Raw genomic sequence first — 21,928 nt, 5'->3', positions numbered from 1 at the left:
TTCTCCCGTTGAAAGAATCAAAACTCACACGCGCGTCTCCCTTCCAATCTTTCATCGCATAGATCCGACCGTAACGATTAAAACTTCTTTCATTCTGCACGCGATTGGCTTGACAAGCCAGCCTCGTCAAACTTCGTCAAACTTCCTCAAACAGGTTCGTCGAACTTCGCCGAACTTCGTCAAACGGCGCGCGCGGTACCGGAGAGACACGTCGGACACTTTTTTCCAATTCCATAAATTTCTTTTTTCCTCGGGTCGATCACACGTCGCGCGCGAAATTCCGACGACCGTCTCGCAGAATGACTAAAACAAAACCCAATCGCGGTTTCCTTCTCTCTCAACAACTCGTCTCCTCGATGCGCTCTCGAGAAGAACTCGAGTGAATTTTCAGTCGTAAGAACGGATGTCGAGTTCTTCCGTTCGTTTCTTCTCCCTTTTTTTTTTTTTTTTTTCTCCTATTCTACGCCGAGTTCGTGTTCGTGTTCGTTCCTAATCCCCGAAGCGAACCACCCGTGCACACTCGCGCCGATCAACAAGTTTAACGGTCGCGAGGGGTCAACAACAACGAGTCCCGATAAATTCGTCTGAATAATCAACAATGAACTTCCCCCGTGGGGATTGTTTCAGCAACGGGATACACCGGGAAAGGATACCTTCTATATTAACGGCCCGGTCGCCGTTCGGGGACCGGTTTAACGAGGACTCCGCCAAGCGAGCGGCCTTGAAAGACGACGTTCGATCCCCACGTTCGTGGTTTTCCACGGCCCTCCTCGTCCTCGTTTCTCCACCGTTTTCAGGCTTGGGCCGCAGTCGATTCCGGCGGGCCTCTAATCGCCGTGGAAAGTCACTCTCCTAGATGTTATGAAAACAACCAGACGTCACGAATTTTCCAACCGTCGGATCGTTAAGTTAATGGGGATTCGAGGGTGTGTGAGAGAGAGAGAGAGAGAGAAAAATTCCCGTTCGATGGAGTTTTAAAATACGACTCCGGTGGATTGTTGCGAGAGAACACACAGAGCGCTCGATGGGCCGAGCGTGTTGCAACGTTTAGAGAAGTTTCGCCAGCCAGTTGGAAATTGTGGTTGGATATGCGGTGAATATTTGACGAGGGATTAATGCGATCTTTCCTACGGGTCCTGTGCGACTATTGTGCGCGTTGCGTGAAGTATCAGTTTGACGTTGCAGATAAGAGGAAGTCGTGGAAATATTTTCGAAAATATTTGCGTTAAATTCGTCAAAGACAAGAGTGACACACTCTTCAACTTTTTAATTAAATAAACAGATATTACGACTGTAATATACTAAAATACATTGAGAATAAAAAGTATCGAAACAGAGTATTTCAATAGTAACAAATAGAACATCACTGCCACGTTCTTTAAATCAGTTTGAATTTAGATTGTTGCCATGTTGCTTGTTGTTACTAATTCATCAGTAACTTTGGCGAAATTTCTGTGTTGTTGACGGTTGTCCCCGTTATGTAATTTGTTTCGCAGAATTATCTTCCGCTCTTTAGAAATTACAGCGAAACGTCGAGAACGAGTTACGAAACGTAACTAAAACCCTGCAGATTCTTAATTGAATGCCAGACCATTCGGAACGTTATTAACCATAACGAAATTAATTTTCAATTTTCTCGGTCGAAAGTTCGACAGTTAATGTCGGGGAAAGTATAAAACGAGACGATATAATTTGATAAATTGCTTTTCACTACGCGAAAGTTGGGCATCGACGTAAACTGTCCTGGAACGAGGATTTAATTGCTCGAAGAATCGAACGGCTATTCCCTTTGCTAATCAATCAGAATTGCAGCCTCTGGTGGGTAAAATTGATAACTTGCCAAGAATGCATTCCCTAATAAGATTATGCCTCGAAGCGTTAATGAAGATGAAACTTCTCTAGAGAAAGTTTTCTAAGAAAATCCCGACCAACCCCTATTTTTCGTACGCTACAACCTTTATTTATAAAAGTGATGTATCTGACAAGATTTCATCATTCTTTTCAGACATGCTGCGGTCTGCTCTCGATTGTGGAGTTTTTATTGTGTCAACAAGACAAAAGGAAGATTTCATCGATTTCAGGTATGTAAATTCTCTGCCTCTTTTGATCGCGACTATAATTCAAACGAAAAACAGCTCTACAGATAAATATTGCAGCTTCATCGAAAATTGATTAGGTGACTGAAAACTCTCACTGTGCATTAGCTTCTTACGAATTTTATTATTCTTCTCCCTTCGATTCTAAGAATACTCGGATCGTATATTTCGTTTCTGAAATCCGAATCGAAATTTAAATTCCCGGCATGCATATTCACAAGTTTCCGCGATACGAGTCGCAAATAAAAATCCTTATCCCCGGCTCTTTCGCCTGCAAAAGAATATGTAAAATTTTTGCATACGATTTTCCAATATCCCACTTGAAAGTCTCTTTCACTCGAACGTTCTTAACATGCAAAGTATCAAGTTGATCGAAAAATTCGATTGATTACACCTACTGTACAATGTTATTTGGAAATTTCACAAACATTTGCTGTTTATTGAGTAAAATATATAATGTCGCGAAAAATTAATCTACGCGACGGTGTCTCATTTACGCAAATCCGCGTATTATAAATAATCAGAAATATTATACATACTTAACGAAGGATTTCGTAAAAAATGTAAATTTGCTAAGCTAAGCTAAGCGGAGCTAATAAATTGGGAAAAAATAAAATTGAACGCTTGTATTATATTGGTATGATATTTATAATATGTATAATATTATGTATTATGTGTATTATGTATAATATTATAGTACATGCTGCAATATTATACATGTTACGATATAATACATATTCAAAAATTATGTATGTACATTACAATATTATATATTAATACATCAATACATATTATGCACACGTAATGTAACATGTTATTATATATATATATATATGTATATATATATATATATATATAATATTATTATACGTATATATGTTATTATGTTATAATATTATTACAACATATATAAAAATATATGTTGTAATAATATATATACATATAATAAAACATATATAACATATACGTGTATATGTTATTATGTTATAATATTATTATAACATATATAAAAATATACACATCATTATATAATAATATATTACATATTATGCATAGTAATATATACATGTCACAGTATAGTGTACATTCAAAAATTACATCACAACATCATATATTATTATACATTATATAACATTATAATGATGTTATAACGTATATTATTGTACATAAATATTATATTATACATGTTATAATATTGCAAATGAATGTTACAACATATATTGTCACACATAATATAATAGTATAACAATATAATAATATAATAAATAATAACGAGAGGCGCATAATAATTTTTCAAATACTCGTGTATTAATTCATCGCATTTACATGGCCGTAAAAACGAATGTATTCCTCCCTTTTAATTCGTTCGCGATTAGCAGCCGCCGCTGGTTTTCAGGATGACGAACAAAGCGCGATTCGCGAAGTGGAGCATCCACCGGCGCGCTGGAAATTCCGCGGGGCGAAGCGTAGCGAACAAAACGCGAATTAAGCGGCGCGGAATCACGGCGGAACATGCTCGGATCTTAAACACCCGGGATCAATTTTACCCGCGTGTTATCGCGGTAACAGCATTTTCATTTCGACGAACTTCGTCCGTTACCACAAGGGGAAACGATATTTTCATTTTACGGGGTAAAAATGCCTGGACGAGCGCGCTCGCGAATGTTAATGCGCGTCGCGTCGAAGGACCGTAATGAAAACGTATGATGAAGGTATTAGACTATTTCCGATCATGTTGAATTTCGAGCGCGTCCGCTGCCTTTCTATTATGATCCTGCGTGCATCCGTTTCAGAGTCAAATGTGAACAGTATGGTGACTCAGTTTTGGCAGATGATTTTTGGAATCGTGGAATTCATGGAACATGAATTGAAAATGGGCAAGTGGTGTGAGAACGTCTGACATGTTTGATGAAAGTATATAGTATGTAGTACGTGATATGACTGTGAAAAACAGCTGTTTATAACTATTATAATCCTACGTGCATTCACGAGCGTCAGTCTAAATAGTATAGTTGGCAAATGATTTTTGAGACCATAGAATTCATGAAATCGTGGACAAGTGGTGTGACAACGTTTGACATGTTTGATGAAAGTGTATAGTATGTAGTACGTAGTATGACTGTAGAAAACAGCTGTTAATAACTATTATAATCCTACGTGCATTCACAAGAGTCAGTGTAAATAGCAGTCAATGTAAACAATTCAGTTGGCAAATGATTTTTGGGATCATAGAATTCATGAAATCGTGGACAAGTGGTATGACAACGTTTGACATGTTTGATGAAAGTGTATAGTATGTAGTACGTAGTATGACTGTAAAAAACAGCTGTTAATAACTATTATAATCCTACGTGCATTCACAAGAGTCAGTGTAAATAGCAGTTAATGTAAACAATTCAGTTGACAAATGATTTTTGAGACCATAGAATTCATGAAATCGTGGACAAGTGGTGTGACAACGTTTGACATGTTTGATGAAAGTGTATGGTATGTAGTACGTAGTATGACTGTAGAAAACAGCTGTTAATAACTATTATAATCCTACGTGCATTCACAAGAGTCAGTGTAAATAGTAGTCAATGTAAACAGTTCAGTTGGCAAATGATTTTTGGGATCATAGAATTTATGAAATCGTGGACGAGTGGTGTGAGAACGTTTGACATGTTTGATGAAAGTATATAGTATGTAGTACGTAGTATGACTGTAAAAAACAGCTGTTAATAACTATTATAATCCTACGTGCATTCACAAGAGTCAGTGTAAATAGCAGTCAATGTAAACAATTCAGTTGACAAATGATTTTTGAGACCATAGAATTCATGAAATCGTGGACAAGTGGTATGACAACGTTTGACATGTTTGATGAAAGTGTATAGTATATAGTACGTGGTATGAGCATGAAGAAAAGACTACTAATAAGGTTAGATTATTTTAACAGAGAAGCCTGATTTTAATAGAAAAACTTGATTTTCAATTTAATCGGTGGAATTGTATTTAAATTTCGATTTTAACCCGTTTGCATAGCAAGGCGAAATATTCCGCGAGTAAATTATGAAATGATTTCACATAATCAATGATACAATATTGATATAAAATAATCAGTCGTTAATATTGGGACGTGTTTTTAATATCGAATGAACGAACGAACATTGTCGATGAGTGAATAAATATTCTCAATACGTGGAAACTTCTGTCTCCGTGTAAATTTTATGGAAATATTTCGTTGACTTTTCTTACGTAAAAAAGCTATAACTCAGATGAAATAGTTAGCCAGAATCGTAAAGTATTAGATACGATTCAATTTTTGTATAACAGTAATTCTTTAATCGAATTTCACGTTATTTTATCGCGTGGAAATCTAATTTATGGGACTGTGCTATCCCATCAGTAAATATACATACGTATTGATTAATAGGGCTATTATTATCCTAGCGATTTTTTTCTAGCGATTTCAGCACTTTAAAACATCCCCTCGCTTTCCATATTCATTATCATTTTCCATATTCGCCGGAAGCAGAAAGAAAAAAGGCTATATCAAATGCATCGTGTCAAGATCAAACACTGATATTCAGATTTAACATTACATGTTCGAAAAATATTTAACCACCATCGTATTTTCCATAAAACTTTCAATCCATTTGAAATTACATTCTGTATATTTATCTTCGATTGATTCAACTTTGGATGCTTTTATCGGCTTTAAATAATAAAGTAAAAACGTTTTACTAATTTACGTCGATTCGTCACCATTCAATTCGATTGCACTTGTCAAATATTCCTTCGTTCCTATAATTTCTTAACTCAATTACTTCCCTTTGATTTCTTATAGCTCAAACACCATCGTTTAATAAAACGATCACATTAAGTTTTAACTCTCTCTTACTATTTTAGATTTTAGTATTTAATTTTGTCCTCTTACTATTTTAGATTTCTCCTCTATTTTAGATTTTAGTATTTAATTTTCTCCTTTTACTATTTTAGATTTCTTCTTTATTTTAGATTTTAGTGTTTAATTTTCTCCTCTTACTATTTTAGATTTCTTCTCTATTTTAGATTTTAGTATTTAATTTTCTCCTCTTACTATTTTAGATTTTATTATCCTCTTGCTGTTCACTCAGTATTCTCTTACTATTCTCTTTTCGTCTCTTACTATTTTAGATTTTATTATTCTTTTACTATTCACTTAGTATTCCCTTACTATTCTTGTAGTATTCTCTCACTATTCTCTTAGTATTCTCTTTTCTTCTCTTACTATTTTAGATTTTACTGTTCTCTTATATTCATTTAGTATTCCTTACTATTCTCTTAATATTCTCTCAGTATTCTTTTACTATTCTCTTTTCTTCTCTTACTATTTTAGATTTTGGTATTTAATTTTCTCACATTTTAGATTTTAGAAATTCAGGCATTTAACTTTTACCAGCTGCATAACATTCAGAACTTCAACACTTCAAAACAATTTAAGCTTCGATAAATCAGAGACAGATCGATATATCGTTTCACGACATTATTGAGTTGAATAATAATCGCTGTATTAACATTCGTAAAAATTTCAGCTTTGATAAAAGCACAGATCAGAAATATCTCGTGCAAACCGAGATATTTGGTATGTAAATAACATTCTGCTTTAAACTTCCTCTTTTGTTTCCAACAATAACACCAGACAGCTCTCGCGTATAAATTCCTGCGTGAGTCCGCGGAAGTGTTACGTGAATCGCGACCTGAAAATCTCGAAAGGGAAGTATCGTCAAAGGAGGAGCGTGAATCGAAGTGGAGCATAAGGGTGATTCGCCGACGTTGAAAACTCGCCGGAAGGCTGACCAGATAAAGCGTGACGCTTTTTCTTTCAGCTGCGGAATAATCATGAACGAATATTGCACGAACTGTTACGAAATCGTTATTCAGTCGTGAAATTCTCGCCGTTGTTGATTCGACGCTCGAGAATGCACGTTATTTCGATTCAATTTGACATACTACGTTTGTACAATACTAACAGGCAGTGATCAGAGAAACGAAAACTACTAGAATTTTTTTTTTTTATGAACGTGCAATTAAAAAGATTGAATTTAGGAAATTTATTTGTCGTTCAATGTTGTCTGTTAAATGCTGCAAAGAGTTTGGATGTTCTGCGTAGTTTTATCTTTAAATTTCCCGCTCATAGTTCGTGTAAAAATCGAGTAAGTAAGACAGTAGAAACTACGAAATAAATGAAAGTTTAAAGAAAGTTCTTTGAAACAATTTAATAACAATTTAATAATTATGAATATCTACATATGTAGGTAAAACAAGTAATTGATGCATTAGATGGCGGACTTTTCTGTTCACACACGCGCGTTTTCCACAGAACAGAGTTCGAGAACAGAGATCTCGTGCTGAAAATTAGTGGAAAAATCCGGCAAAAATTTTGGTCGTATCAAGAGTAATTCACTTTGGAGCCGTTATGCGGCAAATAATGAAGAGCACAGAAATGGTCACGTCCCAATTTCGATCACGAGAATTGAGTTTCTGTTGCAGTGCTTTAAATTGAAAAATCATGGTCGTACGATCATTCCGCGGAGATCTTGACTTCTATTTCCATTCTTTTGAAATTTTTAATGCTGTACTTGTAAAAGACGGTTCGGTAAAAGAAATATTTCTAAACGAAACCAATGTAAACAAATAAATATAAAATATCACTCGATTGCCAAGTATTGTGATTTTTTTGTAATATGAAAATAGTTTAAGTTTTCAACTGCGCATTTGTTTTCAACCTGTGCGCTTTTTTATATCGCGCGAAATGTTGCTCTTCTAATCGGCGTGTTTGTTCCACGTTTTATATCTCCGCGGTAAAAGCGATACGCGGTAAAACAGAAATTGGAAGTTAAGAGATACATGATGATCGTTGATCGTATTAAAAGCGCAAACAACGCGGCGCCATTTAAAGTGATCGATATCGTATTCAATATTGCTCTATAAATGCACGTTGCACCGCAAACGGAAGAAAAAAAAAAGAACATTTACGCGCAGCGAGATCCCTCCGATGTTACATACTTCGATTGTGATATTCTTTTCTCTTTGAAAAGAAATGATTGATATTGGGAAGAGACTCCGGAGATAAATATTTCTCATCGAGAGTTAGATATTTGCACCGCTTTCGAACTTTCATATTTTACGCCGTCGGAAGTTGCATTTTCTTTTTTGCATAGAATGAATTAGAACAACATTCGTATATATTATAGAAAAGTTTCTATTCATATATCGTTTGAAATAAATTTTAAAATAACATACATAGAAGTTGCAAAATATTTATTGTGCGTATTTCATAAATATCAAAGTGTTTGAGCAAGCAGTCACATGTTCATTACATAAAACATATATAGTACGTATATTAATCTTCAACTAATTGTGTCTGGTAACTTCTATGTATAAGTATGTAAATATAACTGTATAATAATATTATACATTATTATTTAAATAATTTTTGTAAGTTTTGTACTATATATATATATTCATTCATATTATTTCAATCTCTACGTATAAATATGTAAATATAACTGTATAATAATATTATATATTATTATTTAAATAATTTTTGTAAGTTTTGTACTATATATATACTAAATATACAATTATATTTACATATTTATACATAGAAGTTGAAATATATATATATATATATATATATATATATATATATATATATATATATATAATTGTATAATAATATCATATAATATTATTTAAATAATTTTTGTAAGTTTTGTACTATATATATTTCAAGTTCTACTTGAATCCAATAGTACAATCATTAAATTAATAGAATATCTATTTAAATGTAACCACCCTACACAAAATTACCTTATTCTCAAGATACAAATTCTCCATGTGGATCACATTAATTTGATTCAGTCATTTACTCCCCCTCGATAATAAATCTTCCATATTCCCCCTATGGAATTCTTCCACATTCAGTAACAGAAAACTCAAGAAATATTCATTTAAATCGAACAAGCTACCCCATCATGCAGTGCCATCGTTCTTACAGTTCTTTATTCCCAAAGTGACTCGGTTTCACCGCGTGTAATCGCATTAACGATACGAAGTCGCTAAAAGGGCGATCATAAAACACTGCAGTGAATGCCTCTTTATCATTATATTTCTATCTGTTTCGAAGCATTCCAAAGCTCCCGCGACGGTTTCGCAGAGTGTTGGCCACCGATCGAGAGAGAGAAGGGACTTGAAAAATTCAAAGTGCAAGTCGATCGAAGAGAGTATGCAAATGAGCACGTTTCCCGCCCGGAGAAGGGGTGAAGCATGGAGCGTGGCTACGGCCACGACGACTTCCTCTGTTTTTCTATCTCTTCCGGTAAACACCGTTCGCAACGGATGTTTTCTCCCTTCGTTGCTCTTCCGACAATTTGTTCACGCGCGCTATCGCTTAACAATGTCTCCTTGCTTTCCTTCAATTTCCACCGGCCCCCCACCCTCTCTATTCGTTTTCTCTTACAACCCCATAATTTCCACTCTTCTCTTTCTCTTTTTTTTTTTTTTCTTTAATCTCTTGCATTGAAATGACGCACGTCGAGAATTTTTTTGTCCTATGATTGCAATATTTCCTCGGTAGTCATATTTTAAATATAATATTAAATATATATTTTAAATATGTTATAATATAATTATAATGTAATATAATATAAATATACATCTTAAATATATTAATATTTAAATATTTTCTCAGTAGTCATATTTTAAATATAATATTGAATATATGTTTTAAATATATTATAATATAATTATAATATATTATAATATTAAATATATATTTTAAATATAATATAATTATAATATAACATAATATAAATATATTATAATATAATTATGATATATTATAATATTAAGTACATATTTTAAATATATTAATATTTAAATATTTTCTCAGTAGACATACTTTATATATTTAAGTATAACCAAATATACAGGCAAAACAAATAATAAATTTGTTACTTCGCGATAATTTCTATCCAGTGATATCATACCGACGAGTTCAATAAGAAAGCGACGAATTATTGTATACGATTTGGTCACTCGTTGTGGTCCGCAATCGGTGGTCAATCATAGGTTTTAATCCCCTGCGCTGGCAACTGGATCGCGGACCATAACGAGCGACCGAACCGTACACAATAATTCGCCGCTTTCTTTTCCTTTTGAACTCGTCGGTATGATATCACTGGATAGAAATCATTAACAAGTAATCAACTTGTCATTTGTTCTGCCTGTTACATTTAAATGTACTTAAAATGTTGCAAATGTTGCAATTTGGGATAAAAAATTCACGACGTGCGTGGCACGCAAGAGATTAATAATGAAAAAACAAAAATAAAAAAAATGAAAAATACGCGAAGAAAGAAAGCGAGAGAAAGGAGAGAGAGAGAGAGAGAGAGAGAGAGTAGCGAAAGAACGAGTTTTCACGATTTTTCATAGGTTTCTCGCGCTTCGGCTGCTTTTAATTCGCAAAAGTAAACAGCCAGAAGTTCATACGATTTCGTTCGTTAATTTGTACCTCCACCTTCCCCTTTTCCACTTCGTAACTCGCCAACTTTCCACTTTCTCCCTCCCTCTCTCTCCCTCTCTCTCTCTCTCTCTCTCTCTCTCTCTCCCGTTCTGGCTGGCGCATCGTCCGGCTTTTGCTCGCGGAATATCCTCAGGTAGCTCGTTTCCAGCCGGGCGAAAGAGTTCATAGAGGGCGAATCACAGGCGAAACAAAACGCGGGGCGAAACCCTCGGTTCCTTCATTATACGAGAGACTCTTCTTCTCTCTTTCCGCCTCTGCTCGTCTTACGTTTATCTTTCAGCCGGTCTTGTTCTCGTCATTCAAACGCCAGGCATGCACACGCGCTCGCTCTCCTCTCGTTGTAAAGCAGCATCCGAAGAGTCCCTCTCCTTCTCTCGTGTCTTTCTTTCTCTGTTCCATCTGCTCCACTTCCACGATCATCCACCCTCTCTCTCTCTCTCTCTCTCGCTCTCTCTCTTCCACCCTCGTTTCCATTCCTTACTTTTAACCGCTCTCTCGCATCCTCCACCCGCGTCGAACGTGACCCACATATATTTCACTGCTCCGCTTCGTTTCCAACGTCGATATCCTCTTGTTTCGGCCATCGATAATTTCCCAACGTTTCCCTCCACAGGGGAAAAATGCACTCGTGGTACCTTCCTTCGTCGATCCTCGCACGTACGTGCGGGATCATCGATACCAACGTCGACGTTCGTCCCACTTTTCAAAATCGGCCATTACCCCGATCGGCAGACAACTGCACGACAGGATGCAAGGACTTTAACTGGCTCTTACGACGCACTCGGTTTGGAACCCTGTGGTCCTGCTTGGCTTGGAATTTTGTAGTTTCGTATCGTGGATTTTACTGTCGAGATTGACAGGTTTAAATCTACAGGGTCTTATCGTCTTATAAAAAGATTTTGACATTTTTATTAAAATTTTAAATTCATAATTTACATGTGAGACAGTATATATTTCATTAATCCTTTCATTCCAGGTTTCACTTAAAGATCAGTTGATTGTGCTACCTTTATACAGTCAATTATACTGCAGCCAATAAATTATTCATTGGGCAGAGTGACGTAAAATTATTTTCAATAAGACATGTTTTTGATAAACAGATGAATATATTTATTTTCTAATTCCTTATATATGCATATATATATTTTATTATTAATATAGTATACGTATATTTATTATAGCCAACTTTAAAAAATTAAACTTTTTTTTTAATAATTATATATATATATAATAAATTTGATAAATTTATAATTAATGTTATTATAATAATTATATTATTAATATATTATACGTATATTTATTACTAATTTAATTATTATATCCAACTTTAAAAAATTAAACTTTTTTTTAATAATTTAATATATATAATTAAATATATATATATATAATAAATTTAATAAATTTATAATTATCTTTTTAAGAAAAATTAATGAATTATGAAATTTTCTCTATTATTAATTAATACTAGAATCACAATTTAAAAGAATAAAATTATATATTATATAAACAAATTTATTGTTTATTTCATAAATTTTTTCTCGACTATAAGGACGAGACGCGAGAGAGGAAAGTTTGATTAGAAGTATCTACATGTGTCGTAAAATCGAGTCATGTTAAACTTAGCAAAGTTTTTAGTAGTAGTTTTTCGACGTGGTTTAGGTTTCGTCAGAGGTTTGAATTTTTGATTTTCATTTTCGTCGAAGTGCTTCCGATATATTGTTTTAGGTTTCTACTCCAAACTTCGAGATTTGGCTGTTCAAAATTTCTTTTAATATTAAAGTCCTATTTTTTATCTCGTGCCTTGTTCATTTTCTTTTTTTTTATTCGCGTCATTTCTACCGTTGCCAATTAATATAAAACTCGTGCACGCGATTTCAACATATTTAATGCAACAAAGCTATTAGAAATTTAACGTGGTTTTACATTTTACGAGAGATTACGTTCGCATTATGGAAATAAATTAGCAATTTCAGTAGGTAATTATCGATGAATCTACAAAATTGCCAAAATTACATGCTGGAAATGTGACGTCGTATCATATTGCGCTCACTTTAATATTGCATACTATTTTCGCAACATTTTCTGCCGTTTATTGTCAGCCGTTGTATGTCAGTGTGAAAATGAAACGAGATTAAACAATTCATTTTAGAGTTATTACTGCCAGCTTAATATATTCGCATAATATATTAATAATTGTAGATTTCACTGTAAACTTTTATTGCAAAGTATTAATCAATTATATTTCACAATTAACTGCGACTCTACTTCGAAATGCGTACGATAATAATAAAATAATTCAAACAAAAATCATCTTCACAAGGAGACAGAAATATAATTATTTCAAAATATTCCCGAATTAAATTATTGGTGACCACGATTGTTCAAAACGTTTCCAAATACTTTTTTTGAACATTTTAATTCAGCATAAAGGATCACGTCGAACATAATAAAACAATTCACACTCGAGACACGTTAAATATTAAGTTAGACTCAAGGAAAAATTACTGGCTCGTTCAAAGCCATATAGAAAAGATAAAGACGATGTATGTTGCTCGATATAATTCTCGTATACCTTAGAAATACTTCGTTCGAACGACCCTGAAATAAATTGAGAAACGCAACAAGTCCGGCAACAAGATTAATCCCTTCCAATTTCCTTCGAAAGCGACCAGAGTCATCGTTTCTCTTAAAGAGAGAAAAAAGAAAAAAAAAAAAAAAAAAAAAAAAAGAAACGCAAGGCTGACCACCTTGCAAAGGTTCGCGCAAAATTCCTCAAGGCAGAAACGCAATCAGGCACAAACGACGGCTTGTCCCGAAACAAAGATAACGCGAGCGGAAAAGGAAATTAAATTTTGTATCTACCGCCGGAGAGCACCGTGGCTCGCGAGCACCAATATTCGTTCTTGATTCTTTCCTTGTCGTTTCCCGCGTCCCAGGAATATTACGCCTTTAAAGATTCATATTACTCGCGAAAAGCCGAAAAAAACAAGATCGTCCGCGATGCCTTTGATCCGTGCCCGATGAAAGGTGAATTATTTGAAAAATTCGCGTGCCTCCAGCGAAAGAGATAGAGACAGAGAGGAGAGAAGAAGGACTCTACGGAAGTGAGATCGTTCGTTTGGTCAATTAATGCATTTGTTTGCATTATTTATTTATTACGGCATTTACGCGATACTCGGATACACGTGAATTATTAATAAAAGTTGTCTAGAATTGGGATTACAATCGTTACTGCATTTTCACGTTGCAAAAAAAAAAAAAAATTAAACAATAAAAGGAACAGAGTCTGACGCAAGTAGTTCTGTAGTTCACTGTTATCGAAACTGTACAATGTTTTATAAATATAAATATATTTATAAATATGTTTACGTAAGAAAACTTTACATTCGTAATATATTTGTAAATATATTCATAAAAAAGTGATATATTATAAATAAAAATACATAATATATTAAAATAATATATTAAGAAAATAATATATGTATTTATAAATATATTCATAAGAAAACTTTACATTCGTAATTTATTCATAAGAAAATAATATATTTATAAATATATTCACGAGAAAATAATATATTTCTAAATATATTCATTAGAAAATAATATTATGAATAATTATGAATAAAAATAAATTATATATTAAAATAGTATATTAAGAAAATAATATAAAATAATATATGTATTTATAAATATATTCATAAGAAAGCTTTACATTTGTAAATATATTATATATATATATATATATTTATAAATATATTCATAAGAAAATAATATAATATATTTATAAATATATTCATAAGAAAATAATATAATATATTTATAAATATATTCATAAGAAAATAATATATTATAAATAAAAATAAATAATATATTAAGAAAATAATATAAAATAATATATATGTATTTATAAATATATTCATAAGAAAACTTTTTTTACATTCGTAAAATTTATTCATAAAGAGTTGCTATATGCGTTCAAACATTTTCGTGAGCCGTATAGCAAAAATTTAGCATATCAACTTCATACTGAGAGAGATTAAACAATAAAAAGAATAGAGTTTGACATAATAAACAATTGAATAAATGTAAAGTATCAATAGTGAAGCGTAAAATTATAATATTTAATGGATCGCGTTGATCCATTTAATTAGTAATTTTTAGTTGGATCGTTAAAAATCTAATTGTTTAATGCAGTCTGCAGTCTAGTAATTGCAAGCTATGCTGTGGATTGAGGATTTGAGGATTTTTCTCCATCGAAATCGAAACTTATCGCAAGGAAACATCATTTTGGAACCTTGGGACAACGTTTGACAAGCAGTTTCAATGGAAAAGTTCAAGCAACCGATGATGTATAATTTCTCCAGAGAACTATTCTGAAGGAGCCAAAGGAGCATTTCATTTCTCCTTTACATTAAATGACGTATTAATTTCGTTATATTTCAGACACAGCATTCAATTATGACTCGCCTGTTTCCGTTTTCTATAATCTGTAATAATTGTATATCTACGTAAATTTTTCTGTTGAAATCATGCCGTTTCGCTCTATTTTAACGTTTCTACTACTAGATTAGGACATCGTATACCATTTTTATCTTCATCGTGCTAGCTGTGCTTGATAATTCAGTAATTCTTTAATATTAAATCTATCTTCTAGATTTACTAAATCTATTCTCGAAAATCCTCCCCTTGTCAGGTCGATGGTGAAAATAAACTTCAGGAAACTTTCGTTTCTAAACCTGTTGGGCGAATTATCAATCGACTCGCAGAACATTTCAGCGTTCTAAAACGTGGCGCGCCTGTTCCGAATCGATCGAAGTTATCAAAATGCAAACGATTCGGTTAACAAAATTGCTTTCGGCTCTGTATCCTCCAATTTCAACGCGTCCCAGCCGCTGAGAATCCTCTCGAGTGGAATTGTTTCCGACGACGAATTCCGTATCATCTATCAGAAATCACGAATTGTTGAAAAAAAAAAAAAAAAAAAAGAAAAATAACTGCGAGCTCGAGATGACAATTTCGACTGACGTTAAAAATAATGGACTGTTGCGGGGCGGTCGCGGCACGGCGAAATAATTACGTCGGCCACGACTAATGTCCGCTTTAATTAAGGAGGTCCAGGAGGCAGCGGCGGCTGGAAGACGAGGTAGAAAATTCGTGACCAGGGCATCGAGTGCTCTCTCGAGAGGAGCGCTCATACACTCCATTGCTGACCGAGATATCCACTCACACACTCGGTTTTCCGCCGGGAAATCGGCGAAAAATTTTGCCAACGACTCACGTGCTACTTATTTCTTAATTATCTCTGGGTATTCTGTACGCGTATATGCATACGTACGTACGTGTGTGTGTGTGTGTGTGTGTGTGTGTTCCTTTCATACTCCAACGAGAAACCATTGGAAATTAGTCGGATGTTTTGGTTCATCGATATCAGAATTAAACTTTCAATGTGTACTTGTATTTGAATAGTTGCGAAAGATAATTTGAAATTTTGAAATTTCATTTGCCACGTCACTTCGTTCCGCTGAATTTCATTATTACGAAATTTTGTAATCTCATTAGTATCGCGATGAGTTGCACGGCGTACGAAGTTGGCAAAATTTGAAACCAGTTATAATTATAAATATTATATGTAGGAATTATGGAGACATTTATTGCAAATAAGTTAGTAGTTAGAGAAGTTTTTCAATACTCACTAACACGAAATATTTATTGTACAGTTTTGTTAATACTGTCATAATTATATTGGGAAAATTTTTATCCAATTTAAAAGTGTAATAGTTACAAGATATAGTACTGATACATATTTAGTACGCAGTACGAATGAGTATCATTCGATTGTTAAACGTTTAAATATTTTTATGATGTCTGCTGCTGTATTAAATAATTTCTGTACACATTTTTAAACTGCACCGAGATAATCACGACAGTTGTATCTCGTCATATTATTAATGAAATTTTAAAATGTTTTACAGATATATTCAAAAAACTTTAAATTCATAAAATACATTCATAAAATATACTAAATTTTTCCTATAGATAGTATACACACTGTACAAACGGTAAAAACATTGAATTTACTACACATAGTAAAAATTTAGTACTACAACTTGAATGGTCATTTTAGACATCAAAATCGATATTTATTTCTCTAATTAATAAAAACACAAAGATTTTGTCAAATACAGAGTTATAACATCTACATAATTACAATATAAATAAATACTGATTATCATTACTTTATCTATACTGTTTTCTACACTACAAAAGTACTAGAGCTACAAAAGTGACCAATTTATAATTTTCGTTAAATATTTTATAGACGCGAAACAGCGTATTTTAAATAATTTTTCATAAATATATGCTCCATTGCATCATAAAGTTTCTCCATTTTTTTCTTTTTTTGACTTTAATGTCTCTGATGGAAATTTTACGTTTACGCTTTAATCGTCTAGTGTTAAATGCACAAACAAGATAGATAGATAATGTTTAATCACCCATATAAATAAGCGTACATCTACTAAAGACCCTGCTACTTAATTACTACTGAAGATCCTACTGCTTTACGATATATTCGGAGTTCATAGCAGAATGGAACACCCGTAACCGACATTTCGTGGATTGTAAGTTACGAGAAAGACGATCGTTATCGCGTACCCTATTAGCGAAGAAAAATTCGCTAGTTTGGAAAAGAGGAACTTTGTCTCTCTCTCTCTCTCTCTCTCTAAAATTACCAAGACTAGCTTTTGATCTATATTTTGCTCGAGATAATGCGATTTGAAGGGAGGAAGGACCGTGAAATTTATTCTCCGGGGCGAAAACTTCGTCAGCACTTCTTTTTAACGTAATCTCGCAGTTGCTTTTAACAATTTCTTTTAGAGCGAGGTAAATAACACAAACGGCATTGTGCTTTTTAAAGTTTCGTACGTTACGAAATATCGTATGTGAATTTAACGTAGAAAATGTAGAAGTGCCGATTTGACAGATTTTTCTATTCCTGCAATGAAATACTTCACCGAAAGACTTCTTTCAGGCACGTCCCACTGGAGAAATTTATATTTATATTATTAGTTTAAATTCATTTAGCGTTTCTTGATTAATAACAAATGACATTTCTTTACGTGTAAAATTTCTGAAATTGAATTGCAAGGATCTTTCTATCAATTCAATTTATCAAGGACCAACGTCACATTCCACTTGCAATCTTTTTTAGATCAATTTATTAAACGAATTCCATTTTTTGACACTGTGGCCGTAAAAGAACTCGCTCAACTTTTTTCTTGTAAACTATACAAATAGATATCAAATTTTCCAATTTTATGAAACTTAAAAAAAATTGATTACGATTAGACTGCGAGTCTTTATCCAAATTCATATTTTTGAGAATATTAATTAAAAAGAATAGAAAATTGAAAACTGTGTTGTCAAAAGGCACTGCCATACACTGGATATTACACATACATTATTTTGTATTATGATGTATTCATTTGTTTATAAATTTCCACCATAAAATTTCTTACAGAGGGTAGAGTAGGAAACCGCGATCTAATTGTGATAAATTATAGGTTGAGCCTTAATGGCCTAATACCGGTAAAATTCGAAAACAGTGTGTGTCTGTGTGTGTGTGTGTGTGTGTGTGTGTGTGTGTCTGTGTGTGTGTGTGTGTGTGAATATTTTCACACGTTACCTCGTGGCAATTAATAGGCGACAATTACCAGGGATTATTACATCGTTTGTTCGTAGATAGCGACGCTTTGATAGGCAACTTAAACGTTATTTCCATTAAACCACTATTAACCATTTGGTACGTGTTATCAGATATTAATAATGCCGGAGAGAAATTTAGCAATTAACTATAAGCGCCAAGCGTTTAATAATAAAGGCATATCTCTGACTCGGCGCTTTTGAAGGCCCGCGCTTTAATAATGCGGCCGACCCCTCGATTAAAAATTAAATTGAAAGGGCGGGGGGGGGGGGGGGGGGGGGGGGGGGGAGGGAGAGGGCCTATTAGATCAGTATCTGATTTAACTACGCGTTGTTTATTACTAATTACACCGCGTTGCGCTTCGAAAGTATAAAGGAGAAAGCACGAGGCAACGGAACTCATGAATGCGTAAACGAGTTAAACTACAGGTTTAATTAATTCTCGGGGGCGCAGGCGTTGGCAATATAACACGACGTCGGAGAAAAAAATGTAACGGAACAACGCGACGATAAACGAAAAATAAGTTTTAATGGCCGCGATGTGGAGGGAGAGTGGGGGGGAGGGGGAGGGGGAACTCCGCGTGAGCAAAAGTTCTTTCTTTTTTGATTAAGAAAACCCAACTTTATTCATCTAATCCAATCCAGTTGTTAGGAAATGAATTTTCTGTCAATTGAACTAGTTGAGACTAAAATTCAGCTAGTGTAAGAAATTTTGTAACATCGTTGTTAAGGATGAGTTTAGAAAATTTCGTCCTCTCCATGCACACGGCAAATTCAATCATCGAAGTCGATTGAAATCAGTCATCAGCTGTTAAATGAAATTGGTGTCACTGTTCGAGGAAAACGTTGGTTTTGCATGATCAGGAAAATTTATATTAAATTTATAAATTTTATAAAATTTAGAAAATCTACAAAACTTATAAAATTTAGAAAACTTGTAAAATTTGTAAAATTTATAAAATTTATATCAAATTTGTATTATCAAGGAAATTTATGTAATTAGGAAAATGTAATATAACACACACGTATATTAAATAATTCGTGTTTTATATTATTTTATATTATTATTTTTATGTTATATTATTATATTTTATATTATTATATTTTATATTATTTTTATTTTATACTATATTTTATTTTTATATTATTTTTATATGTACTATTATATTTTATTTTTATATTATTTTTATATATACTATTATATTATATTATATTTTATTTTTATATTATTTTTATATTATTAATATATTATATTATATTTATATTTATATTATTATATATTATATTATATACTATTATATCATATTTTATTTTTATATTATTTTTATATTATTAATATATTACAAATCACGTTTATATGATTAGGAAAACACCGGGGGAGACGCAATTGAATGAAATATAGCGAAAGAGGACAAAGTAGAAAGGAAAGTAGTTTTGTAGTAGTATATTATCTAACATTTTGCTGAGAGATCGTAATCGCTCCAATTGCTTACAATAACTTTCCGAACGCTCCAATTTTCTTCGCTCGGAGAAGTTCACAATTCATTTATGACACGTGAAAGATTCCATCGATATAGAAGAGACAAGACTCCTTCTCTCTATCTCTCGTTCACTCTGCGAAAAGGCTCGAAATTTTCGTCCGGGCTCCTCTTTTCACTCTTCTCTCGTCTTGCCACCCTTTTCACAGGAGAAGTCAATGCCGAAGTGTAACGCCGCGGAAATTGAAAAGTTCGAACGAGCTCGATCTAGTCACGTCATCGAAAAACCATCGAGATCGGCGAAAGCTTTTTCCATCGTTATCTTTCGCGTCGTACAACCGTCGATACATCTCGACGCAGAGAAAAAAAAAAGAAAAAAGAAAAAAGACAGGATTCAAGCACGAAAATGCAAAAATTCTTTCTTCCACGTAGGCTTTTACCATTTTAGAATTTTAATCGCGTTTCATCATCGTCAGAATTATTATTATTCGATCTGCGTGATTAGATTTTACTTTACTTTTCACTTCAAACAAATTGGATAAAATTTCTCTATTTTAGTTTGTTATCGATTCTCTATGGAAGATTGTTCTCAATTCGGTATTTTAAAATAAATCGGATGTAGAATATGAAATAAATGTCACATTGGATTCAGATGATACTTGCAGATACCTTTACCTTCCAGCAGAATGTTTTTCTGTTAGATTTTACGTTTCATTCTCACGTTGTCGAGCATTTTTGTGTACGTGTGAAAGTATATTTGCCATTAAATGATATGAAATATTAATATTTAGAATCTAACATTGATTTTCGACATTTAGTGGCTTGATGGGAAGACAGATCCGAAGACAATGGAAGAAAATGTCGTACTTCAAAAATATTAGAAGAAAGTTAGAACAAAGACAACGTGTAATCGATTCAAAAAAAATATATTTGGCACAGATCAACGTTTATGTGTTGTGAATGCTTGTATTATATCTTGTTTTGAAATATATCACACACAACAGAGCATTGCTGAATATGTACATAAATTCGGAATATATTCAACGAAACATAATTTCTTCTTACGAAATGACAATTTTTCCGTATTTGAAAGATTGACGAAAGATCCAGCACGATTGATTGAAATAATTTCGGATTTCATCAAGTAATTTAACAGATTGGCTGAGTGATCACCGATTGAAATAAGATCGACTAATAAATTATTGACTGAAATAATTTAAAGACTGACTAATTAATCAGTTGTCGAGACGATTACGGAATCGATTAATTAAACGTTAGCTGAAATAATTTCAAGATTGACTACATAATCGTTGGTTAAATAATTACTATTTAAACATTGTAATAAATACAATGGCGTGTCAATACTTTTTATAGCCGCGATACACAGTTCAGTGATTAATTAAATCTAAAGTTAAAAGATTAAATAAATTTGCCGATAAATGCAAGCGCATTTCCAATGTCATTTCGCTCAATTTTTATTTTCATTCGCTCGGTAGATTAGTTTCTTTTTTTACAAATATCGAACATCAACAATGTACCAATTGAACTCTCAAAATGTCATCAGTTAGGCGGAAGCCACATTACGAAACATCAAAATTAATTATCTATCGTTCTGACCGTCAGTAACTAAATTATTTTCAATATATATCTATGTATGTTATATATATTGAAAATATATAATCTGTATAGAGATAATGTAACTTTTTCACTTTTTCTTAAACCTACACAGTTTCAATTTTCACGTCATATATTATATATATTTCACATTGTTTGTCCAAAAATATCAATATAAATAAATTAATGAAAATATCTATGAACATTAGAATTACCATATAAAAATATTCTACAAGTCACACAGTCATACATTAGAACCATCATATCAGAATATTTCACATTATAATTTACATAACAAATGAAATAAACTCGCACAATTATGTTTCTGTGCAACCAGAAATTGATTATTGAAATTAATTTTCACAAGAATCCGGTTATAGTGTTTAGACGATAAAATTGTAATAACCTCCACATGTACATGGAAAAACTCTTCTACAGGGTGGCCACTGAAAAGCTGAAGGTTTTGAAAAAGTCATAACTTTTTTTTT

General features: G+C 32.9%; 2 long non-coding RNA genes across 2 annotated transcripts in view; one reads left to right on the top strand and one right to left on the bottom strand.

Annotated features, from left to right (window-relative positions):
- Positions 1–2,011: 2,011 nt before the first annotated feature.
- Positions 2,012–21,928, top strand: part of LOC122531502 — a 42,035-nt gene continuing 22,118 nt past the window's right edge. Inside the window, exon 1 of the long non-coding RNA XR_006307293.1 lies at positions 2,012–2,081. This is a non-coding gene — a long non-coding RNA (uncharacterized LOC122531502). The remainder of the gene's footprint in view (positions 2,082–21,928) is intronic.
- Positions 11,537–20,697, bottom strand: LOC122531501. The gene is made up of 3 exons (XR_006307292.1): positions 20,662–20,697; positions 13,593–13,594; positions 11,537–11,764 (listed from the first exon to the last, which is right to left on the bottom strand). It is a non-coding gene; the product is annotated as an uncharacterized LOC122531501 (long non-coding RNA).

This window comes from Frieseomelitta varia, unplaced genomic scaffold (genome assembly GCF_011392965.1).
Source record: "Frieseomelitta varia isolate USP_RPSP 00005682 unplaced genomic scaffold, Fvar_1.2 scaffold_403, whole genome shotgun sequence".
NCBI classification, from domain to species: Eukaryota; Metazoa; Arthropoda; class Insecta; order Hymenoptera; family Apidae; genus Frieseomelitta; species Frieseomelitta varia.
This window is presented reverse-complemented; position numbering and strand designations above follow the sequence as displayed.